This window comes from Ictidomys tridecemlineatus, chromosome 1 (genome assembly GCF_052094955.1).
Source record: "Ictidomys tridecemlineatus isolate mIctTri1 chromosome 1, mIctTri1.hap1, whole genome shotgun sequence".
Lineage (NCBI taxonomy): Eukaryota > Metazoa > Chordata > Mammalia > Rodentia > Sciuridae > Ictidomys > Ictidomys tridecemlineatus.
In genome coordinates this window covers 7,765,253-7,780,450 of record NC_135477.1, presented here as the reverse complement: position 1 = coordinate 7,780,450, position 15,198 = coordinate 7,765,253, and the positions used below count along the sequence as shown (strand labels likewise).

Here is a 15,198-nt window from a genome sequence, read left to right as displayed (position 1 = left end):
TAGAGGATTCACTAAAAGAACAATATAAACCTAGCTGCTTCTGGAAGAAAAAGTAAAAAGGAAATTTCTTTTCTAAAATCTGTTTGGTTAATAAGAATCCTAAACAAACACACATAAAAATGCAAGGTCATGATTTGCTCAGATTAAAGCATAGAATTTGTTCTCTTGCAATACACTGTATGATCATGGTTGTCTCCACCCAGAGAATGCTGCAGATGTGTACGCCAGTCTACTGACTGCTCATTTCTGGGGAGGTGGGGAAAGACATCTGTTGGTAGATTTCTTCTCAGAATGTGTGGTTAGGACAACGGAAATTTCTGACAAGTCAAGTAGAAGTGATTAAAGCTTGCAATGTGAATCAGTTAACATCTGTAATTTTCCTTGTTCTCCAATGCTATTAGTTATTTCAAGGGTAAAAAAGGATGTTTTACTTAATTTTTTTGAATCTTACTAGGTACCCGTAGCTTAACTTAATGATTTGTATAAGTGATAGTAATTGCTGGGACTACAGTTGAGTATTATTAGCTATAAAATGAACATGGTTATATGTCCAACAGAACTAGCAAGGGACAGAAATGCAGTTGTATCCAAGAGAAAATAATTACAGCAATAATCAGTGTAATTCATGATAATGGCTGAATTGAATTTCACACCATAGCTCCAAGCACTTACATTTAATGAATGTAGTTTGTGCTTGTTTACTAAAAAGGTTTTTAGCAGAAAATCGATAATGTAACTTCAGTGTTTCTAATTGCAAATGCAATTATTTTTTTTAAAGCAGTGGTTCAATAAGGATTTTGTAGAGAAAATTGAGGTATGTGAGTGCTGCAAATGCCAGCGCTTTAATTAGTCTACCTGTACATTAGTGCCATGGCGCCTTAATATCTATTTATTACAACATATTGATTAAAATGGATTTGTATTCAATTTTAAGGCTAGCTAATGTAATGGACATTGAAACTTTCCTGGGAGCATTGGCTGGGATTACAACATGTCACTGGGTAATGAGGCTTTCTTCAAGAGGTGATTTCAGAACTCGCCTGACAAACCTGGTGGTGGGTTCAAGGAGGAGTGGCCTGGGACTAGCACCAGTTTCCATAGAGCCAGCTATGGGTCACATTCCCAAACACAGAAATGGTGGCATTGATTAAGACTTACAGATTCCTGCCTACTTGGGATAACTTGTTTGTGTCTTTTCTGAGCCTGCAATGCCCATGATCTCTCCACAGGAAGCCCTCTGACAGATCTCAGAGTGTGGATCCCCAGCTAGTCCAACCCGCCCCCCATTCAGAAGAAGCTGAGGGAAGGCGCAGTGCCTCTGTCCCAGGCCTCGATGTTTGCGGTTCCCACTGGTGGAAGGTGGATTAGCGTTCTTCACTGCGCTCTATTTCTTTCTCAAAACTAACCCTGGGATTAACTTTCTTTACTCTTGGCTTCTATGGTCATTGCCACCATCACCATCACCATACCACCACCATCCTCTTCCCTGTTGTCCCCAAGGACATGGTCTTGCTGGGCATTATGGGAACCTTATCTCACCAGAGGATGAAGATTTGCTCTTGAGAAGTTGAAAATCCAGTAGCTAACATCCTACATACATGGGATTGTTGGGGGTTCTAATCTGGCTTTGATGGTATATGGTTTCACTATTTCAAACCAACTTTGAACTTGAATCAGAGGAAGGGGTAGAATTTTGTATTACAAGTTTATAAATAGCTTTGATATACTGTTGAAATCCAAAATGTTTTTAAATTCCAACTCATACCATATTGCCAGGGGTCTCGGTGAGAAGCATGTTCTTCCCCTACAAACCCGAGCGCCATAGCCTCTTCTCTCCTTGTTTTATTAACATGAGCCTCTGGCAGGAGACCTGTGGAGCTTGTGGGTCACCATGACCAGGCCCAGGGTGCAAGTTTTTTAAAAAGGGCCAGCTGGGCTCCTATCATCTCCAGGGAACCTTTCCTAAGAATGCAGGGTCTCTGGGCCACATTTCTTCCTCTGGCTTCCTATGACTTGAGACAAGAGGCCACTCAGTGAGTATTTCCTGCTTGTGACATATAGTGCTAGGCCCATCACATGAATAATCTATTTTACAACAACTCTTTGAGCTGGGCAGTATTGTCACTCCCTCTGCTAGGTGAGGAAACTGAGGATCAGTGAGGTTAAATCAGTGGCCAGGTAGCAGTGGAAGAGCTGGAGTTCCAAGTGTTCGCTTCCGCCATGGCTCCCTGGTGTTTGTCCTGTGTTCAATACCAGCACCACCTTCTGTTGTTGGGGGTGCCATCAAATGTTTGTTTTTCTCATGCTGGGCTAGAAATTTGATTTTGGTGTATTCCTTCCCCCACCTCCCTTGACTCATGGTGCCCTGTTCCTGAGTCAGTAGCTGTTAGGTGAGTGAGTGAATGACGGTGTGGTGCAGGCAGATCTGACTTGGCAGACAGCACATCCTGTTGACGGAGGCTCTACCTGGAGGCTGGGGCTGAGGCACCTGCCTCTTGCAATGTGTTGAGATCCTGCTGGCACCTGCATGGTAGCCCACACATATACCTTCATCTTCACAGGTGCTTCCCAGAGAACAAGTGAGACGGAGATCGGCTGCACTGCAAACATTTTGACAGGGCAGGATGGCGGGGCGCAGTGGGAAGGAGGACTCAGGTCCCATGTGTACATTGACTGTGTACCCTCCAGGAGTCCCTTCACTTCCTGAACCTGGATTTGTACTTCTGCAAAATGAGCTCAGATCCCTGTCCTGACTCCCTTCTGGGCTGTTGACAAGGCTCAGATGAGACCTTTTATTCTTCCTGCATTTTGGAAACTCTGAAATGTTTGACTCAGGTAGGGAATCTGTGCAAATAAGGAGGAGGATAAAACAAAAGCCAGCAGAGGACTGGGCTTTCTGGTATCTGATTCAGTCCAGCTCCCAGGAAAACAGCCCAGGAATAGCCCATTCTTCACCACCTCAGTGAAGAGACACCCAATCCTTTGACAGCTAGAGCCATTAATCTGTGGATTAAAAAGCTGTATCCAGCCAACCTCTCCTCTTCCTCTTGGCACATATGTCTATACAATATGGCTCCATGGAGCCACCCAGGAGCCCTGCCTGGCGGAATGATCTCTCTGCCGGGCTGGAAAAGGCAGACACCCTAACTGTTTGACCAACAAATGTATAGAAAATAGTGGCTGGTAAGTAGCAATTACGTCATGATCTTGTCCAAAGAAAATGTGGGCTCAAATTAAGATGATTTCACCAGGAAAACATTAAGGTATACAAAGAGTTCTTAATAAATAGAAATAAATAGTGCAGGGTTTGCGCCATGGTTATTTTCGATGGTTATCTGCCCTCGCCGCGGCTGCTGGGGCTGCATTTTCCGAGGGGCTCAGCGCGGTATTTTGCTCTACAAAAACAACTAGCTCCTTTCCAGCCAATGATTACTTGTAATTATGCTTTCCCCTGCTATTATTCTAATAGACCTGTCATGTTGCTCGGAGGACTCGGGCGTTTGGAATATACAACGGCTTTTATGGATGGACTGCTGGAACACTTAATATAGCTCTATTTTTGAATTATCAAGTTCTATCCTTTTGAAGTCTGTGTTAGTGGAACTCCTATTTATGAGATGTGCTGTGCTTAAAGGTTTGCTATTGATGAAGAGGTCCAACAGAGCCTTTATCGTAAGTACGGCAGCATTCTCTCTGAGAGATAAATAGCCGTGCTAAAAGGTATGGTGTGTACCTAGGCTGCAAATTACTAGCCAAGTACCTCATAACAGTATACTTCAAAAATACCTTTATGCTTCTTGTTTGTTCTCTTTTCCATAGAGATGAATGACATTTCTTAAAACACAGAGGGGTGGGAGCATGCTGGTCATCACTGGTCATCACCATTAATTGGGTTGGAGGGACACATTTGTTCTGGTGCACAGTGTCCGTTTGAGGACGTCTGCACACATGCAGCTCACACCTGCTGTGCTTGTTGTTTGGGGAATTCAGTTTGCTTTAGGTTCCTTTAACCCAAGGGCAGATGTGACTGGATTTAAGCACTTTTTGGAGGGGAAAGGGGGTTTATGAAAATGGGTCAGCCAGGCAGTGGCTCCTGGGCTGGGGAATCTGATCCAACGGTTGGGGGTGGAACCAGGGCCCACAATGTCAGGCAGAGTGTGCATGTGCAGAGTGGGCTGGCCATTGTGGTGCTCTGCCACCCTTGGACTGGGCAGGCAGCACTGGAGATCTTAGAAGCGGGTGGCCTGGTGCAGAAGTTGCCATCAGAAGAGGTTCTCAAAGGTCTGATTATCTGGGAGTTTGATGATCATCAGCTTGGGTTGAAGTTTCACTTAGCAATTCCACCAAATAGCTCATTGGTGGGCCCAAAGGTGGAGGCACTTGAGGTGAGAGTAGTTGGACAATGCAGGCACTTATTTTGGCCCAGGCAGCTATCATGTGGAAAGATACATTGTAGTTGACACGTTCAAGAATTTGGGGAAATGTGTGCTCTGGCTCCCTGTGTTGTGCAGAAATGCACTTGAGACCCTTCAGGCTCCTAGCAGGCAACCTCGAAGCAGACATAACTCGGTTGGCAGCAGACGTGGAAAACTCAGAGGCAGGCCCATGGAGCAGCTGTTGACCATGCAGCAAGAATTCACATCAATTCCCCAAAGAAGGCAGGCTGTTGCTCCAGAGGGTCTGCCTGGTGTTTTTCATTTGGAACCTTCATGCATCAGAACCTTGACTACACTCTCCCTGTCTAATTCATCTTCACTCATATATTTTACCATTACGGATAGCCTTCCCCTTAAGCTTGTCTATTTACTAGCTGGTGTGACAGATGACAGCGACTCTGAGCCATGTTAGATGGCATTTGTATGACTCCGGTGCCAGAAGCATTCTAAGCGCCGGTGTTGCATATTTATTGATCTCCATATTCCCAATAATCTGATGCCCGTCACATTTGACAACATTATGTGGGGAGGTCAGCTAGATGGGGCTAATGAAACTGTTTCCAAGATGGATGTTGTTTTCCACAACATTACCCTTGCAAATAGCTGTCAGTGGGGTATTTCACTGTGGGCCAGGCATTTGAGAACCTTCTTTCTTTTTTTTCTCTTTTAAATAGTTGACGTTAACATTAAACAAAACCTGCAGCTATTAAATCTTAGTATTTATATGTGAGAGAAAACATGGACGCCCTGGCATCTTTCCAAATGAAAATCTTATTAACAGACATGGTGCTTGTGGCAAAGTCCTCAGCAATTGGAGATTGGCTGCGCTGTCTAAAATGCTTGACGGATTAGCCCAAGATGATGTGAAGGACCAAATGGGAAACCGGGAAGTCTGAAGGATTAAACCGGCAAATGGAAAGGCTTGCTGCAGTCCAGAAGCACTCAGTGCTTTCTGACTCTGAGCTTCTACGCTGCTGGGAGTAGCCGGCACTCAGGCACTGAGGTTTAGATAAAGCTTTGCAGGGAAAAGAAGGATTTGCAAAGTGGATCCAATTTAAAGAAAATTCTGCATATGAATTAAGAATGCTGGAAATGTATTGAGGGCACAAATGAAAATATTAAAGGTGGACTTCCTATAGAGAGTCCCTCAGGAGTTGTGCAGAGTGGCATTTTGGAGACTCTCAGCTGTCTGTACAGAGGGTTTCCATGGTGGACAGTGACCCCGAAGGCTTTCTTATGAGTGCATCCTGATTCTATTCCAGGTGGATATTTAATCCGTCAAAACTCATTAGGTAGTTGTAACCACCTACATGCTGATGCAGCTTTTGAGAACCACGTTGCATATCTTGGAGAATTTTGAGTTCTTTTAGAAAAGCATAGTAAATCTTTAGTTTGAAATGCAATATTTAATAAAAGCAGACATGTTTAGTGCCTCCTTCATAGCAATATTTCTCTTCCAACTCTACCCTAGAATATACACAAACAGGCATCTTCAGTGGAGTTATTAAATCCTTGGCTACTGACTCATCCAGAACTTTCTCAATAATGAATTCATTTATCCAGTGCTAGCATTTAGGAACCTTAATTCACCACTCTGCTTATGGTCACAAAAATTGAAGAACTCCTTGATTTGTTTATATTGTATGGTTGAGGGAAGGATGCCAGAGAAGAGCTGATTAACTATTGAGCCTTTTCTTTAGTGGATTTCAGTACCTTTTTCTGTCCTGTTCTCATTCAGGTTATGTCTTTTGCATTGTGTGGAATGAAGAGGCAGAAAAGAATTGCTGAGGTCAAGAGCAGTGAAGTTCAGAGCGAAGGAGATGCTTATGTTCTTTTCACACGGAAAACTTGCTTCTTCTTCCCTTTCTCCTCTCCCATGAAACATACATTCCATCAAGAAAGTATGTTCTTTCTTTGATGAACGCCTAAGAGTAATAAGGGAAACAAAGTCAGGTGAAGAAAAGTCAGCTTCAAGTGAGGCAGATTGCTACAGCATCCTGCCTACAATTTAAGAGACACAATTCTCATTAAAGAAAAACACCATCAAAAGGTAATATGTGAGAGATGCAAGTTAAAGCTACCCTAGGTAGCTTTAATTTAGGCATGAGCAAATTACATGGATAGTAGTTGCTATAGTAACTAGTAGACAATATGGCGTTTATGTTGCTATTGAGATATCTTGTACTTTACCAAAATAAGGGGGAAAAAAGCTTCCGGGAACATCCACAGACTACACAGAGGGAACGATTCTCATAAACATTTTACTTCTTCCATTTTAGTGTTTATTTATAATAGAATGAATATCTACAGTTATATACAGCCCGTGGGTTGGTTTGTTGTTCTTATTAATATTTTTTCCTGTCTGAGGTATCCCTTTCAAAGCCTGGTCCCTGTGGCATAGCTGAGGGCACCCTGGCTGCCAACTTGGCTGGTTTCCAGGAGAATTCTGTGGTTTCATGTGGTGGGTGATGCCATGCAAACCAAGGTGGGTCTGCTGAAATCAGGCCCAAAGGACATGAAGGCTAGAGATTTCAGGGAAGGAGAGATGCTGTGAGAGGTTAGGATTCAATGCATTTGTGGAGTATTTGGTAATGAGCATTGTTTTGAAAATTTTGTTTCTGGAACCAATTAGGATGTTTCACACAGGCCTGTGCTGAAATGCACTCGTCTTACATGCAAGGCTGCAGTTGGTGGGGAAGCAGGGGAGAGCCCAGTGAAGGGGGGCAGTTGCCATTTTGACTTGAGAGTTTGGCAGCCAGGCCCAGGTGACTCGGGTCTCACTTTAGGTTTGGAACCTGGCAGCTAATTTTATCGCAAGACACCCAATGGTTGTTCTGCCTTTTCACTGCTACAGATCACCAATTCCAAATATGGTTTTGTCCAATTAGGAGTGCTTCCAGTCTTTTAAAATTCCTAAAGCAAAACAGATTTATATTAATTCAGTTTAAAAATTCATGTTCATAGGAATTTCTCACATTTAGAATGGAAAGGGAGATTCTTAAGAAGGGGAAATGCAGAGGTACTGTCCCAGTGATTCTAAACGTTGGGAGTCATGGATACCAAGTCTGGATGAACTGAGATGTCTCGCTCCTGCACGTGCTCCTGGCTTCTCTCTCTTCTTAGGGTGGCTTCATGTGCAGTGTTCTCTCCAAGAGGCAGCGTGGAATAGAGGAGCAGGTCGAGGAAACTGGAGTCTTAGACCCAGCTCTTCTGTTTCTTTGATTGTGGCCTAATATTGTGTCTAGTAATATTTCTCATTTGTAAAATGTCTCTAATTATGCCAACCTGGTCATTTGGACCTTATCACCTTTCTGGCACTGCGTCAAATCCCTGAGATGATCAACTTATAAAGATACAATGGTATCACTGTTCCTGCCAGCCTCAGAGGCCCTATTATTCTTCATATTCTTGCAATTTATATGGCATACACTTTTCCAGATCCCTGAGTAATGCATTGTTCCTTTAAGAAAAGTGTGCAAAGACCTCTCCCATCTTCATAGCCAAATATAAATCTATCTTCTTTTCCTGAATTTGAAGAGCTGCTCAAATGAAATGAAGCCATGTGTCTTCCAGGCACGGCTTCTGGAGCTGGAAGGAACAGAAGACATCATCAACTTGAGCCCTTTGCCTTCAGGCTGGAAGTGGATTTTAATTCTCATTTTTAAAATGAAGCAATTGAATTTCCCCCCAGAGTTCAAGTGATCAGTGCCATCTCATGACCCTCAGGAACTTGGGAGACTCTTCTTGCTATGTGTTTATTCTCTCAGATGGTTCACAAGAAGGGGGCTGTTCCAGTGAAAAATATTCAAAGGGTGAGCCATTGAATCTATACTCAGTTACTGTCCAAGTAAACACTGTGTCCCCCAGAAACAGAGGCAGGCTGAGAACCTACAGGAGCTGGCGAGGGAGCAGGAGAGACCCGCACTGCTGAAGGCTGGGTTTTGGTCACCTATCTCAATTCCAATCCATCCCAAAGCCCTCAAGCCCTCAGCGCTTGGGCCACCCAGCATCTCACCTGTGCAGAGCTCATTCGACTGTGAAGTAAACGAGTAGGAATCAATTTTTTGTCTAGCCCCAGAAATGCTTTGGAATAATACGTCAAAATGGTTATCTCGTCTGTTGAAATTGGCTGGGAAGTATCCGAATTTCTCTGGATATTTATGAGATCTCAGTGTGCCGCCTGCTCTCTACATGTGAATACACAGGTGCCTGAGAATGTATGGGCAGCCAAGCACATTTATTTTTACAGAGGGTAATTATTACAGTCTCTCCTCTCAGAAATGAGCCCTTTGTTTTATGTTTTCTGTGAGAACTTGTGAAATATTAAGATATTTTACTGCCTTAATGTTCTGAATTGTTTGCCTCTCCATATTGCAATCTAAAACTCATTAACAGTTGAACAATTTAATCAGAATGAATCAAGTTGTGAAATGGATACAGGGCAGCTCACATAGCCATAAAGCATGGCTAAAACTTTTCTGAACAGCTTAATAAAACTTAGAAGGCAGCAAGAAATAAATGATGATCCTGGACAGTCTCAGGGTAAACAGAAGCTGGAGCTGTGAACTTGGTAATTGTTCTTCCTCACTCAGCACATTTGCCAAGCTTGGTCTTAATTCATGGGATGGACCCATGATTATAGGGATTTAAGTTGGCAGTCCTTCTGTAAAATTTTTCTCTTAATAATTGGCATGACCAGGGAAGCAAAGTGAAAGTAGGTAGGTATATTAGTTCTGACCTCGATTCCAGGGCTGACCCTCCATTAAAAACAGACCCCAGGGATGTTGGAGGCTCCTACCCACCGTTTAGTGGGGGGAAGATCTCAATTTCAAGATTGATCTTTTAATTGTCTTCCAAAATATTACTTATTCCAGAATTCTCTTTGCAGAAGCAGCTAAGTGAGTTTTAGTTCCATTTGGGCTGCATCCACTGCAGATACTTCCAGGTATTTGGTGGAATCACTTGTGTCATGCATTTGGCTTCAAGGCCACCAGTGGGTGACTAGCTCAATTCAGATAACCCACAATGTGTCTTTGTTAATGAACTGGGAGGCCACTGACTCTCAGACAAATGGGGATGGTTGTCTGAGGTGAATCTCATGCCCCAGATACTTCCTGGCCTCAGTGCCTCAAATTATTTTCCCTTCCAATGCAAGAATTTTGCTTAAAACTCTTAGCAGATGGTTATGTACAATTATTATACACTTTTTGTTGGTATTTTTATCTTCTGAGAATGAATTGAAGTGTCTACTTAGGTTTCCAGGATATGCTTAGGTATTCAAGATTCACCCATCTCTGTGTGGTCAGTGAGAACTTATAAAACAACAATATACTGTACATTCTTAATATCATAAATTCAAATTGCACCCCTGAGGCCACCCATCTCTGATATGTTTGTAATTTTCACCAGCAATGCACCGTTCTTGACCTGCACAGGCTTAGGTATCACTATCCGTTCTTTGTCATTATTGAGCTTTGCCTTCAGGAATGGGTTTCTTCAGATAGACCTGGGTTCTCAGTATCCGTTTCTACTCCTTGAATGCTTAGTGAGACTCACCCTACCCAGCACTTCCTGGGTGTGCTACACCAGCAAGCACCATCTCGTGAGAAGCTTCACTTTTCTCTATGAAGTAGAGGTGGTAAGGTGGGCGCTGCGGTGTCACCACAGTTTCAGCTCATGAGGGGTAAGTGCTTTGGTGCTTGAGAACATGCAGGACAGAGACCTGGCCCCGTCTGACTGGTGCTGTGGGCTGTGCCAACTGGGAGGGGCCATCGGCCATTCCCTGGGACATGCCGATTCCAGACTTAGTGCAAACTCTTGGTCCGTGGTTTCAGTGTTACCATGTGGCCTCTGGCCCAAAAGGAACCACCAGAGCAAGTTCCAGCCCAATTCTTCACTAATTTTTGCTGGGCTTGTTGCATGTTTTAAGCTCAAAGTCAAGTTGATTATTGGGTAACAGTTTGTATATAGACTAATTCCTTCCTAGTTCCTCTACTTGAGATTCTGGTCACCTGGCTTTAATTCTGATGCTTTTCCTAGCAGTCCTGTGTTGGGTTAACCAAGATTTGGAAGTTATATGTGTTATTTTTTGTCCATTTAGTGGCTATACTTAACATTTTAACATGCATACTTATACTAACAGAATGCCTCAGTTTCTTTATCCTGGTTCTAAACGATATGAGATCATTGGAACATTACGTATCAACCAGAGGTAGCACTAACATTTTAGCAATGTTAATCATCTACCCCTCTTATTTTTATTATTATTACTGTTGCGTTTATTATTATTATTATTATTATTATTATTATTATTATTATTTGGTACTGGTGATTAAACCCAGGAATGCTTTGCCACTGAGCTACATCTCCACTCCTTTTAAAAATTTTGAGACAGAGTCTAAGTTACTTAGGTCCTCACTAAGTTACTGAGGCTGGCCTTCAACTTGTGATCCTCTTGCTTCAGACTCCCAAGTTGCTGGGGTTACAGGTGTGAACCACCACACCTGGCACTGTCGGCATTTGTTATAATGAGGAAATATTTTTTAATCAATTCTAGATATGTCGTTCCATGTAGAAATAATTGCAGCTAATAAGAATTTCCCTCTTTAATATAAAAACTAAGCCATTATAATTAAATTAATAATTTAATGTATTCAAATTAAATTTTGTTTAATTTAAACAAAATTAAATAAAATAGCAATACTACTATCCTCCATATATACATTTTTCCAGTTGTCATTTTAAAAACTGGTTTATTCGTGTGAGTGGTCAGATCAGATTCACATACCACATTGTATATCTTCTTAAGTGTACCATGCCCCCATGTCCTCATTTTAAAAAGCTTTTTATATTTTGAAGAAAATATGCAGTGCCCCATGGTCTGAATTTTTCAGGTTTCTTCCACCTGGTGTTCTACAGTTTATCCTTCTTTTTCCTAAGATAAACGAGTTTGAATTCCACAACTATTTCAAATTCAGAGCTTTTAAGGTCATAAGGCTTTGGAGATGTGGCCTGATTGGATCACATTAATCGGCATAGAAATGTCTGTGTTCCATTTTTTATTTATCAGGGTTCAGGTGATACCAGCTTCATTATAAAACAAGAACTTTTATTTAAAAAACATATGGTCAAGTAAGAAAGAAAAAAAAAGAAAAAATTGGGGTCAAATATATATAAATATAGGTAAATATACATAATAAAATTTATCATTTTAAACATTTTTTTTTAGTAGTTGGACACAACACCTTTATTTTATTTATTTGTTTTTATGTGGTGCTGACGATCAAACCCAGGGCCTCACACGAGTTAGATGCGCGCTCTACCGCTGAGCCACAACCCAGCCCCCATTTTAAATATTCTAAAAGTGAAATATAGTTCAGTGGCATTCAGCATGTCTGCATCACGGTGCAGCCATCGCTGCAATCCACCTCCAGAAGTTTCCCTTCATCCCTGCGACAGTTTGGATGTGTCCCCTCTGAAATCCAAGTGTTGCCAATGGGAAGGTGCTAAGAGTTGGTGGGGCTTTTAAGGGTGGTGAGATCATGAGGGCTCCTTCTTGTAAATGGGATTAAATCCCTTATAAAGGAGGATTTGCACAGCGTGAAGCTCACTTGTCCTTCTGCAGGATACAGCAGCTACAAGGTGCCATTTTGGAAGCAGAAAGCATCCTCCGGACAACCTGGTGGTTCCTAGATCTTAGACTTCACAGCCTTCAGAACCGTGAAACCTCTGGCAACCGCCATTCTACTTTCTGTTGCTATGAATCTGATTATTCCAGTACCACATGTAAGTGGGATCATGTAGAATTTGTCTTATTGAGACTGGCTTATTTCTTTTAGCATATGTCTTCAAGGTTCGTCCACATTGTTGCTAATGACAGGACTTAATTTGTGAATACTGAATATTTTGTTGTATGTATGTGAATACTGAATATTTTGTTGTATGTATATGCCATTTTTTGTTGATCTATTCTATTCATCATTCTATGATGAATGCTGGGGTTGCTTCTGTCTTTTGGCTGTTGTGGATAGTGTTGCTATCAACATGGGTCTACTCAATGCTTTTATCATTCATTATTCCATTATGAATTGTAAAATGGTGATTTTTCTAATATTTTCCTCTTTATTTACTAATTTTCAGAATAATGGATTGAAGTACCTATCTTCTATAAAGGTGACCCAAGAAGATTTTTTTTTTTTTAAGCCAACTGGTTTCCTAGCTCTTCACATTGGTTCCTGTCTTATTGGTCCAACTCCAGCAGCTCTTTATCACAACTTTGTTTTTTGGCATAAAAAGATACCCAGATTAATCTTGTACATTTTATACCCATCCCTGAGATCACTCATTTCCCCATTCAGACCTGGTGCCTCTGGGACATGGTGGAGGGTGGGCATGTGGTGTGCTCCTTGCTAGTGGACTGTCATGTTTTTAGGCTTTTCAGTAAAGAAAGCTAAAATGTGTTATTTTTTTTTTAAAAAGATGAATAACTATAAAGTTATACTAACATTTAAGTTCAAATTTAGAGACGGTGTTTTGAATTTGAGATCCTTCTGTGTCAGCTTCTCCAGTAGCTGGCCTGGCCATATGGTCTCTTTTTTATGATGAAAACCTTGATTCTGTTAGACTAACATCACCCTTGATTTTATTGTAGATTGTATCATTAATGGCTTCAAAATAACAAGAGCCATGTTTATATGATAAATAAACTACTGAACACAGCTTAAGATTTCTTTTCAGTTATTTTTGTCCTTAGATTATGTTCCACTAGGGATATACAGTCATAACACTGTGTGTTATAGTCAGTTGAAACAACTGTCTAGAAATTGCTCTGTTTGTCTGTACCACCCACTTGATATATAGTTACATGCATTTGCTTCAGCATGTTTTCAAGTTTTTAAGATTTTTGCTTTTTTGTCTTTTTAACCATGCAAACCGCGGTTCTAAACTAAAAAACAATTACAGTATATAATAGGGGTTAGATACAGAAGTTTTGTTTCTATCTTTTCCCCTCTATTTTGTTTCTTCCTTCCTTCTATGTGTAACCATTTTCATGAGTTTTTGGTTTATCTTTCTGTCATTTCTTTTTGGAAATATAAGCAAAAAAACACACAAACACTTGTTTTTTTCTCAGAGAAAGATAGCATACTTTTTTGTTTGCACAGTATGGCATTGTGATATTATTCTAGGTGTTGGAAATTTTGTACCATGTAGGTATTATAATCCGCATTGAAACAAATAGCTTTGTGATTACATGGCTTTGCATTTTTTCCAGGATATCCTGGTGATAAATTCTTAGAAATAGGATTGCTAGTTAAGGGCAAATTTGTTAGATGGGGCTGGTTCCCCTCCCAGGGCTGGCCCCCATCTTGCAACGACCCCCGCAGTGTGTGGGCCTGTTTCCCTGCAGCAATGGCGGCTTTTTCTGCTGGGACAGTCACACATTGATTGTTTTAGATTCCTGTATCATGTGGATTGAGCAAAGTTGGAACCCTCACCTCCCTGTGCTTGGGGTATTGACTGCTTGGAGGATGGGAGACATTTCCCTCTACCCCTGCTGAGCCTCATCAGAAGATGTTCCTTTTTTGCTTCTTCCCGAGTGAGATAGGAATTTTCCAGTCACTTTCTGATGGAGGGGCAGGCTTCCAGGGTTCCCTCTGTTATGCTGTGATTCTCTTTCAGCGTGGGCCAGAGCCCTGACTCCTTTAGTCCTGAGCTGGGGAGGCTGTGTGGGTATGGTACCCTCTTGGACCTTGAGCTGTTCCCTTCTGTGTTCGCCATTCTGGTTCAAATGCCCTCTTAATTACTGGCCCCTGGAGATTTCCTCTCTTTCTTTACAGTCATCTGTGTACTTCATTTTACCCGGCATTTCTGGGCGTGACAACTGGAGGGAGTTCTTTAGAACTTTACATTGTCTCATTGCTGGGAGAAGCTTGATCCAGATTTAAAATAATTTTACCAAAAGGGCGAAGTAGTAAATGGGGATTTATTTATTATGCAAAAGTTTCCTTTAAGGAAGGACTTCTGGAGTGTTGAAACTAAACTTTAATTTTTACCCAGATGGAGTTTCTAAGTGTTGCCCAAACTGGGGTATCCCTGCTTTGCAAAAGGCTACTCTGTCCTGATGTAGAGAGTCTGGGACTGTGGGCTTACACAGTTCTGTGTTGTAGGCCCAAGGAGAGAAAAGGTGATCACTAAATTATCCTTTTGGCCTCATTCCAAAGTTCAAACACCAAACATGCCACAAAACAAACTATGAGATGGGCCTCTGGGAGGAATAGATCAAGCTGAGAAAAGAAACCTGGATTATCCCTAATGGGATAATTAGGAAAATCCTTTTGTCAATACTGTTTAATTTCCTTTCATATTCCTCATTGCCCTATTAACAATGTAATCAGTGCTTTCTGATAATTTCTAATATGACCTAGGGTTGACCTTTCCCTTTTTAAAAGGGTGGGCTTTGGGTTGCTTCTTCTAAAACCTCACATATTTCTAATAGTTGAGCTCTGTTGGCTGTGGTTTTGTGCCAGAAACTCTTTAAATTGATATTAACTCAAATGGTGGAGGATGGAATTTAATGCTGGGGCTTAGCTGGACTGAGCTTTGTATGCTAATGAGACAGGCAACTCACTGATGATTTATTTTATAGACAGAGAATAGGCTTTGGTGTTACCTGTTGCTGCTATGTCTCCCTTGACACCTGTGTGTGCCCTGTTAGGTGTGGAATTTTTTTTTTTAGTTGTTAAAGGACCTTTATTTTATTTAT

General features: G+C 41.5%; 1 long non-coding RNA gene across 1 annotated transcript; it reads left to right on the top strand.

Annotated features, from left to right (window-relative positions):
• Nucleotides 1-10,077: 10,077 nt before the first annotated feature.
• LOC144366171 (uncharacterized) lies at nt 10,078-13,159 on the top strand. The gene is made up of 2 exons (XR_013425085.1): nt 10,078-12,221; nt 12,576-13,159. It is a non-coding gene; the product is annotated as an uncharacterized LOC144366171 (long non-coding RNA).
• The last annotated feature ends 2,039 nt before the right edge of the window (nt 13,160-15,198 follow it).